This window comes from Tursiops truncatus, chromosome 4 (genome assembly GCF_011762595.2).
Source record: "Tursiops truncatus isolate mTurTru1 chromosome 4, mTurTru1.mat.Y, whole genome shotgun sequence".
Classification (NCBI taxonomy): domain Eukaryota; kingdom Metazoa; phylum Chordata; class Mammalia; order Artiodactyla; family Delphinidae; genus Tursiops; species Tursiops truncatus.
This window is the reverse complement of record NC_047037.1, coordinates 94,812,863-94,822,467: the sequence shown is the minus strand read 5'-3', so window position 1 is coordinate 94,822,467 and position 9,605 is coordinate 94,812,863. Positions and strand designations below refer to the sequence as shown.

At 38.7% G+C, this 9,605-nt stretch overlaps 1 pseudogene; it reads left to right on the top strand.

Moving 5' to 3' along the window:
- The first annotated feature begins 1,292 nt into the window (after positions 1 to 1,292).
- On the top strand, positions 1,293 to 5,116 carry LOC101338965 (tetratricopeptide repeat protein 8-like; annotated as a pseudogene).
- The last annotated feature ends 4,489 nt before the right edge of the window (positions 5,117 to 9,605 follow it).

Sequence of the window (9,605 nt, the reverse complement as noted above, 5' to 3'; positions counted from 1 at the left end):
TTCAGCTGTTAACCTTATGGGAGTTCCCTTGTATGTTATTTGTCATTTTTCCCTTGTTGCTTTCAATAATTTTTCTTTGTCTTTAATTTTTGTTAATTTGATTACTGTATGTCTCGGCATGCTTCTCCTTGGGTTTATCCTGCCTGGGACTCACTGCACTTCCTGGACTTGGGTGGCTATTTCTTTTCCCATGTTAGGGAGGTTTTCAACTATAATCAATATTCAATTGATTCAAATATTTTCAAATATTCAAATATTTTCTTGGGCCCTTTCTCTCTGTCTTCTCCTTCTGGGACCCCTGTAATGAGAATGTTGTTGCATTTAATGTTGTCCCAGAGGTATCTTAGGCTGTCTTCATTTCTTTTCATTCTTTTTTCTTTATTCTGTTCCATGGCAGTGATTTCCCCCATTCTGTCTTCCAGGTCACTTATCTGTTCCTCTGCCTCAGTTATTCTCTATTATTTCCTTCTAGTGTATTTTTCATTTCAGTTTTTGTATAGTTCATCTATGTTTGTTCTTAATTTTTCTAGCTCTTTGTTAAACATTTCTTGCATCTCCTTGATCTTTGCTTCCATTCTTTTTCCAAGGTCCTGGATCATCTTCACTATCATTCTGAATTCTTTTTCTGGAAGGTTGTCTATCTTCACTTCATTTAGTTGTTTTTCTGTGGTTTTATCTTGTTCCTTCATCTGGTTCATAGTCCTCTGACTTTTCATTTTGTCTGTCTTTCTGTGAATGTGGTTTTCTTTCCACAGGCTGCAGAATTGTAGTTCTTCTTGCTTCTGCTGTCTGCCCTCTGGTGGATGAGGCTATCTAAGAGGCTTGTTCAAGCTTCCCAATGGGAGGGACTGGTAGAGCTGGGTGTTGCTCTGGTGGGCAGAGCTCAGTAAAACTTTAATCCATTTGTTTGCTGATGGGTGGGGCTGGGTTCCCTGCCTGTTGGTTGTTTGACCTGAGGTGATCCAGCACTGAAGCCTACCCGGCTCTTTGGTGGGGCTAATGGCAGACTCTTGGAGGGCTCATGCCAAGGAGTATTTCCCTGAACTTCTGCTGCCAGTGTCCTTGTCCCTATGGTGAGCGAAGCCACCCCCTGCCTCTGCAGGAGACCCTCCAACACTAGCAGGTAGGTCTGGTTCAGTCTCCTATGGAGTTACTGCTCCTTCCCTCAGGTCCTGATGCGCACACTACTTTGTGTGTGGCCTCCAAGAGTGGACTCTCTGTTTCCCCCAGTCCTGTTGAAGTCCTGCAATCAAATCTCACTAACCTTCAAAGTCTGATTCTCTAGGAATTCCTACTCCCACTGCCAGACCCCCAGGTTGGGAAGCCTGAATTGGGGCTCAGTACTTTCAGTCCTGTTGGTGTACCTCTGTGGTATAAGTGTTCTCCATTTTGTGAGTCACCCACCCAGTGGTTGTGAGATTTGATTTTATTGTGATTGGGCCCCTCCTTCCATCACATTGCAACTTCTCCTTTGTCTTTGGATGTGTGGTATCATTTTTGGTGAGTTCCGGCATCTTCTTGTTGATGATTGTTCAGCAGTCAGTTGTGATTCCGGTGCTCTCCCAAGAGGGAGTGAGTGTATGTCCTTCTACTCCGCCATCTTGAACCAATCTCTGAAACACAGATTTTTATACCTTTCTTCTTTTCTAAATAGGAACTGAAAATACTAGCAAACAGAATCCAACAGCACATTAAAAGGACCATACACCATGATCAAGTGGGGTTTATCCCAGGAATGCAAGGAATTTTCAATATACGGAAAACAATCAATGTGATAAACCATATTAAAAAATTGGAGGAGAAAAACCATATGATTATCTCAATAGATGCAGAAAAAGCATTTGATAAAAATCAACACCCATTTATGATAAAAACCCTCCAGAAAGTAGGCATAGAGGGAACTTACCTCACCATAAAAGAGGCCATACATGACAAACCCACAGCCAACATTGTTCTCAATGGTGAAAAATGGAAACCATTTCCTCTAGGATCAGGAACAAGACAAGGTTGTCTACTCTCACCAGTATAATTCAACATAGTTTGGATGTTTTCACCACAGCAATCAGAGAAGAAAAAGAAAAAAAGGAATCAAAATCAGAAAAGAAGAAGTAAAACTGTCACTGTTTGCAGATGACATGATACTTTACATAGGGAATCCTAAAGATGCTACAGAAAACTACCAGAGCTAATCAATGAATTTGGTAAAGTAGCAGGATACAAAATTAATGCACAGAAGTCTCTTGCATTCCTATACATTAATGATGAAAAATCTGAAAGAGAAATTAAGGAAACACTTCCATTTACCACTGCAACAAAAAGAATAAAATACCTAGGAATAAACCTACCTAAGGAGACAAAAGACCTATATGCAGAAAACTATAAGACACGGATGAAAGAAATCAAAGATGATACAAACAGATGGAGAGATATATCATGTTCTTGGATTGGAAGAATCAACATTGTGAAAATGACTATACTACCCAAAGCAATCTACAGATTCAATGCAATCCTTATCAAACCACAAATGGCATTTTTCACAGAAGTAGAACAAAAAATTTCACAATTTGTATGGAAACACAAAAGACCTTGAATAGCCAAAGCAATCTGGAGAAGGAAAAATGGAACTGGAGGAATCAGGCTTCCGGACTTCAGACTATAGTACAAAGCACAGTAATCAAGACAGTATGGTACTGGCACAAAAACAGAACTATAGATTAATGGAACAGGATAGACAGCCCAGAGATAAACCCACACACATATGGTCACCTTAGGTTTGATAAAAGAGGCAAGCATATACAATGGAGAAAGAACAGCCTCTTCAATAAGTGGTGCTGGGAAAACTTGACAGCTACACGTAAAAGAATGAAATTAGAACACTCCATAACACTATACACAAAAATAAACTCAAAATGGATTAAAGACCTAAATGTAAGGCCAGACACTATCAAACTCTTAGAGGAAAACATAGGCAGAACACTCTATGACATAAATCACAGCAAGATCCTTTTTGACCCACCTCCTAGAGAAATGGAAATAAAACCAAAAATAAACAAATGGGACCTAATGAAACTTCAAAGCTTTTGCACAGCAAAGGAAACCATAAACAACACCAAAAGACAGGCCTCAGAATGGGAGAAAATATTTGCAAATGAAGCAACTGACAAAGGATTAATCTCCAAAATGTACAAGCAGCTCATCAGCTCAATAACAAAAAACAAACAACCCAATCCAAAAATGGGGAGAAGACCTAAATAGACATTTCTCCAAAGAAGATATACAGTTTGCCAACAAGCACATGAAAGGATGCTCAACATCACTAATCATTAGAGAAATGCAAATCAAAACTACAATGAGCTGCTCCTTGCCCTCCGCCCTCCCTGTGCTGGGCCCTGGTCTTTTGCGGCTGGTTCCCGGCCGCCATGGGCTTGGAGATGGAGCCGTTGCTCCTGGCCTGGAGCTATTTTAGGCACAGGAATTTCCAGCTCTGGGCAGATCTGTGCATGCAGATGCTGGAGAAGTCCCCTTATGACCAGATTGAGCATACTGAGGCACATGGTGAAGTAATTTGTACAAAGTTACAAAGCTGGCAGCCTGGATTTTAAAAGCACGAGCACTAGATGAAGTGGTGTACATAGATGAAATTGATGTAGATCAGGAAGGAATTGCAGAAATGATACTGAACAAAAATACTATTGCTCACATTCCATGTCCTGGAACATCTCTGAAACTCCCTGGAACTAACCAGACAGGAGGGCCTAGTCCAGCTGTCAGGCTAATCACTGAAGCTGAAATGCCCATTACAGGTTTCCTTAGACCCAGCACACAAAGTGGAAGGCCAGGAACTATGGAATAGGCCATTAGAACACCCAGCACTGCCTACACAGCTTGCCTTATCACCAGCTCATCTGGAAGATTTTTTAGGCTGGGAATGGCTTCCATGCTTACAAGTCCTGATGGACCTTTTATAAATTTATCTAGACTGAATTTAACAAAGTATGCCCAGAAACCTAAATTGGCAAAGGCTTTGTTTGAGTATATCTTTCATCATGAAAATGATGCTAAGACTGTTGTGGATTTGGCTGCCCTTTCCACAGAGCATTCTCAGTACAAGGACTGGTGATGGAAAGTGCAGATTGGAGAATGTTACTACAGGTTAGGAATGTATCTTGAAGCAGAAAAACAATTTAAATCAGCCCTGAAGCAGCAGGAAATGGTAGATACTTTTCTCTACTTGGCAAAAGTTTACATCTCATTGAATCAACCTGTGACTGCTTTAAATCTTTTCAAACAAGGCTTAGATAAGTTTCCAGGAGAAGTAACCCTACTTTGTGGAATTGCCAGGATCTATGAGGAAATGAACAATATTTTATCAGCCACTGAATACCACAACGAGGTTTTGAAACAGGACAACACTCAGGTGGAAGGCATTGCATGCATTGGCAGCAACCATTTTTATTCTGATCAACCAGAAGTAGCTCTCTGGTTTTACAGGCGATTCCTGCAGATGGGTGTTTATAACTGCCAGCTTTTCAACAACCTGGGGCTCTGTTGCTTCTATGCCCAGCAGTATGATATGACTCTGACCTCATTTGAACATGCCCTTTCTCTGGCTGAAAATGAAGAGGAGGTAGCTGAGGTCTGGCACAACTTGGGACATGTAGCTGTGGGAATAGGAGATACGAATCTGGCCCATCAGTGCTTCAGGCTGGGTCTGGTTAACAACAATAACCATGCAGAGACCTAAAACAACCTGGCCGTGCTGGAGATGCAGAAGGGCCATGTCGAACACGCAAGAGCACTGCACAGTTGCAAGCTGCTTCATCCTTAGCACCCCACATGTATGAGCTGCATTTTAATTTTGCAACAGTATCTGATAAGATGGGAGATCTACAGAGGAGCTACATTGCTGCTCAGAAGTCTGAAGCAGCATTTCCAGATCACCTGGGCACTTAACACTTTATTAAGCAGTTAAAGCAGCATTTTGCCATGCTCCGATTTTTCCTCAGACTAAAGATATTCTTATGGAGGGACATTATGCAAGGAAAACAGTAGCGTATATATATGTGTAGTACAAACATGTGCTTGATATTAGTGAAGGTGACATAAGGGAAATTAAACCAGGATATTTAAAACTTTATAATAATAACTTTATAAGATAATGTTTTAAAAGAAAGGATTTAAGCATTTGTAAACAGATTATGAAATCTACCACATTGTATGGTAGATGTTTGTTTATAATGTTTATAAAACACTTTCATGAATTGACTCAAATTTTATAAATTCACATTTTTAATGTCCTTTATCTGACCATTAGCTATCATGTAACTTAAAGGGTCTGAAATCTGCCTTTAAAATTGCACTTTTAGGACTAAAAGTGTATATATACTTATCCTTGGTAGAGACTTTAGAGATTAAAAATTGTACTTAAAACTATTTTTTATCAAATGCTTTGTGAGACACTCTACATTTTCTTATATATTATGTTTTAAAATAAATGTGCATAAAACACCAAAAAAAAATTACAATGAGGTATCACCTCATACCAGTCAGAATAGCCATCATCAAAAAATGTACAAACAATAAATGCTGGTGAGGGTGTGGAGAAAAGGGAATTGTCTTGCACTTTTGGTGGGAATGAAAATCGATACAGCCACTATGGAGAACAGTAGGGAGGTTCCTTAAAAAACTAAAAATAGAACTACCATACAACCCAGCAATCCCACTACTGGGCATATGCACTGAGAAGACCATAATTCAAAAAGAGTCATATACCAAAATGTGCATTGCAGCTCTATTTAAAATAGCCAGGACATGGAGGCAACCTAAGTGTCCATCGACAGATGAATAGATAAAGAAGATGTGGCACATATATACAATGGAATATTAGTCAGCCATAAAAAGAAATGAAAATGAGTTATTTGTAGTGAAGCGGCTGGATCTAGAGTCTGTCATACAGAGTGAAGTAAGTCAGAAAGAGAAAAACAAATACCATATGCTAACACATATATATGGAATCTTAAAAAAAAAAAAGGTTCTGAAGAACCTAGGAGCAGGACAGGAATAAAGATGCAGATGTAGAGAATGGACTTGAGGACACGGGGAGGGGGAAGTGTAAGCTGGGATGAAGTGCAAGAGTCACATGGACATATATACACTACCAAATGTAAAATAGCTAGTGGGAAGCAGCCACATAGCACAGGGAGATCAGCTCGGTGTTCTGTGACCACCTAGAGGGATGGGACAGGAAGGGTGGGAGGGAGACGCAAGAGGGAGGAGATATGGGGATATATGCATATGTATAGCTGATTCACTTTATTATACTCCAATAAAGATTTTAAAAAATATAGGAACTGAAAACAACACATTTAATTTTTTTAACATGTTTATTGGAGTAAAATTGCTTTACAGTGGTGTGTTAGTTTCTGCTTTATAACAAAGTTAATCAGCTATATGTATACATATATCCCCATATCTCTTCCCTCTTGTGTCTCCCTCCCACCCTCCCTGTCCCACCCCTCTAGGTGGTCAGAGAACACCAAGCTGATCTTCCTGTGCAGTGCAGCTGCTTCCCACTAGCTATCTTATTTTATATTTTGTAGTGTATATATGTCCATGCCACTCTCTCACTTCGTTTCAGCTTACCCTTCCCCCTCCCTGTGTCCTCTAGTCCATTCTCCATGTCTGTGTCTTTATTCCTGTCCTGCCCCTAGGTTCTTCCAAACCATTTTTATTTTTTGTTACATTCCATATATATGTGTTAGCATATGGTATTTGTTTTTCTCTTTCTGACTTACTTCACTCTGTATGACAGACTCTAGGTCCAACCACCTCACTGCAAATAACTTAATTTTGTTATTTTTTATGGCTGAGTAATATTCCATTGTACCTATGTGCCACATCTTCTCTCTCCATTCATCTGTCGATGGACACTTAGGTTGCTTCCATGTCCTGGCTATTGTAAACAGAGCTGCAGTGAACATTGTGGTACATGACTCATTTTAAATTAGGGTTTTCTCAGGGTATATGCCCAGTAGTGGGATTGCCGGATCATATGGTAGTTCTACTTTCAGTTTTTTAAGGAACCTCCATACTGTTCTCCATAGTGGCTGTATTAGTTTACATTCCCACCTACAGTGCAAGAGGGTTCCGTTTTCTCCACACCCTCTCCAGCATTTATTATTTGTAGATTTTTTGATGATGACCATTCTGACTAGTGTGAGTGATACTGTAGTTTTGATTTGCATTTCTCTAATGATTAGTGATGTTGAGCATCTTTTCATGTGTTTGTTGGCAATCTGTGTATCTTCTTCGGAGAAGTGTCTCTTTAGGTCTTCTGCCCATTTTTGGATTGGCTTCTTTGTCTTTTTGATATAGAGCTCCATGTACTGCTTGTAAATTGTGGAGATTAATCCTTTGTCAGTTGTTTCATTTGAAAATATTTTCTCCCATTCTGAGGGTTGTCTTTTGGTGTTGTTTATGGTTTCCTTTGCTGTGCAAAAACTTTGAAGTTTCATTAGGTCCCATTTGTTTATTTTTGCTTTTATTTGCAACACTCTAGGAGGTAGGTCAAAAAGGATCTTGCTGTGATTTATATCATAGAATGTTCTGCCTATGTTTTCCTCTAAGAGTTTGATAGTATCTGGCCTTACATTTAGGTCTTTAATCCATTTTGAGTTTATTTTTGTGTATGGTGTTAGGGAGTGTTCTAATTTCATTCTTTTACATGTAGCTATCAAGTTTTCCCAGCACCACTTATTGAAGAGACTGTCTTTTCTCCTTTGTATATTCTTGCCTCCTTTATCAAAATTAAGGTGGCCGTATGTGCGTGGGTTTATCTCTGGGCTTTCTATCCTGCTCCATTGATCTATATTTCTGCTTTTGTGCCAGTACCATACTGTCTTGCTTACTGTAGCTCTGTAGTATACTCTAAAGTCCAGGAGCCTGATTCCTCCAGCTCCATTTTTCTTTCTCAAGATTGCTTTCACTATTTGGGATCTTTTGTGTTTCCATACAAATTGTGAAATTTGTTGTTCTAGTTTTGTGAAAAATGTCATTGGTACTTTGATAGGGATTTTTTGAATCTGTAAATTGCTTTGGGTAGTATAGTCATTTTCACAATGTTGATTTTCCAATCCAAGTCATGGTATATCTCTCCATCTGTTTTTATCATCTTTAATTTCTTTCATCCGTGTCTTATATTTTTCTGCATACAGGTCTTTTGTCTCCTTAGGTAGGTTTATTCCTAGGTATTTTATTGTTTTTGTTGCAGTGGTAAATGTGATTGTTTCCTTAATCTCTCTTTCAGATCTTGCATTGTTAGTGTGTAAGAATGCAGGAGGTTTCTGTGCATTAATTTTGTATCCTGCTACTTTACCAAATTCATTGATTAGCTCTAGTAGTTTTCTGGTAGCGTTTTTAGGATCTCTATGTGTAGTATCATGTCATCTGCAGTGACAGCTTTACTCCTTTTCTGATCTGGATTATTTTTATTTCTTTTTCTTCTCTGATAGCTGTGGCTAAAACTTCCAAAACTATGTTAAATAAATAATAATGGTGAGAGCGGACAACCTTGTCTTGTCCTGATCTTAGAAGAAGTGGTTTCTGTTTTTCACCACTGACAGCGATGATGGCTGTGGGTTTGTCATATATGGCCTTTATTACGTTGAGGTAAGTTCCCTCTATGCGTACTTTCTTGAGTGTTTTTATCATAAATGAGTGTTGAAATTTGTTGAAAGCTTTTTCTACATCTATTGAGATGATCATAAGGTTTTTCTGCTTCAGTTTGTTTATATGGTTTATCACATTGATTGATTTGCCTATATTAAGGAATCCTTGAATTCCTGGGATAAACTCCACTGGATCATGGTGTATGATCCTTTTAATGTGCTGTTGGATTCTGTTTGCTAGTATTTTGTTGAGGATTTTTGTATCTATGTTCATGAGTGATATTGGCCTGTAATTTTCTTTCTTTGTGCCATCTTTGTCTGGTTTTGGTATCAGAATGATGGTGGCCTCATCAAATGAGTTTGGGAGTGTTCCTCCTTCTGCTGTATTTTGGAAGAGTTTGAGAAGGATAGGTGTTAAGTCTTCTCTAAATGTTTGATAGAATTTGCTTGTGTAGCCATCTCATCCTGGGCTTTTGTTTGTTGGAAGATTTTTAATCACAGTCTCAATTTCAGTGCTTGTGATTGGTCTGTTATATTTTCTGTTTCTTCCTGGTTCAGTCTCAGAAGGTTGTGCTTTCTAAGAATTTGTCTATTTCCTCCAGGTCGTCCATTTTATTGGTGTATAGTTGCTTGTAGTAGTCTCTCATGATCCTTTGTATTTCTGCAGTGTCAGTTGTTACTTCTTTTTCATTTCTAATTCTTTTGATTTGAGTCATCTCCCTTGTTTTCTTGATGAGTCTGGCTAATGGTTTATCAATTTTCTTTATCTTCTCTAACAGCCAGCTTTTAGTTTTATTGATCTTTGCTATCGTTTCCTTCATTTCTTTTTCATTTATTTCTGATCTGATCTCTATGATTTCTTTCCTTCTGCTAACTTTGGGTTTTCTTTTTTTGTTCTGCTTTCTCTAATTCTTTATGTGTATGGTTAGGTTGTTTATT